The following is a 1,049-nucleotide window of genomic DNA, read 5'->3' as shown; positions in this document are numbered from 1 at the left end:
CCAATGCTGCTTCTTCCTCAGGGATGTATTCTGGGTCTGTATCCTGCTCCCTTGTTTCTACCACTTTATCCTGCTTCTTTGTGTGGGCTGTGGTGGTCTGTCGTTTCCAAGGCATCGTGGCATTGTTGTAGTTAGATCTCTGTTAACTGTTTATGAAGAGCAGCCAAGGGTGGTTCAGGCTCTTCTTGGTGGTTTTTTTATCGTTGGCTCATTGCTGGAGAAGGAGGAAGTGGCTCTTGCTCAGTAAGTGAAGTCGCAGGAGGTGTGGGTGTAGTTGTGTCTTATGAGGATTGTTGTTGTCTGCCACTCAGTTAGACACAAATTACAATTGAATAACCATCAAAAAACTAAAAGCCCATGGATGAAAAATACACGATGTAATCACACAGGAACAGTAACCGAAAAAAAGAAGAAAAAACAAGCAAACCTGCAATATCTGGGGATAGGGCACTAAGAAGGAAAAAAAAAAGTAGGGAAGGAGAATAATAATTGAAGAAGAAAGTAGGAAATATGCAAAAAGAAAAACAAGGAATGGGGTTAGCCCCGAGAAAAGAAAGGGGAAAAAGAAAAGAAAAAAAAAAACCTTTAAATTGGGGGGGTAGGCAGAATTTCAACCAGGCACAGGGAAAAGAAAAAATGCTGAAAACTAGGACCTGGTAGGGGAAGATTAAGAATAATAATAAAAAGGACAGAAAGTATTAATAATATTATTTGTTTTGAAACGGACGAATACAAGCAAACTAATCACCGGGAAAAAGAAAGCCAAAAAAGAAAAGAAAAATCGGTGGATGACTGAGTATGGCACCCAGGCTCCGTCTGAGCACACAGACTGTGATGGAGTTCCTGTGGTCCCAGAAGGTAGGTGGGAGTGGGGCTGGTCACACCTCTGTTCACCAAGCAGGTATAGGGTGTAGTAACAAGAAGAATGTCGTATCTTTTCAGTCTTGCAGGCCCCAAGTGTCCTTGGGGTTGCTGGAAAGCAGAACGTGTTCTTAAGCCCCAGAAATCTGCGAGAGCGCTATCTCTTTAAATATCCAAAATATTCAAGC

Source organism: Orycteropus afer, unplaced genomic scaffold (genome assembly GCF_000298275.1).
Source record: "Orycteropus afer afer isolate SDZICR_OR568_19922 unplaced genomic scaffold, OryAfe1.0 scaffold00384, whole genome shotgun sequence".
Classification (NCBI taxonomy): domain Eukaryota; kingdom Metazoa; phylum Chordata; class Mammalia; order Tubulidentata; family Orycteropodidae; genus Orycteropus; species Orycteropus afer.
This window is presented reverse-complemented; position numbering follows the sequence as displayed.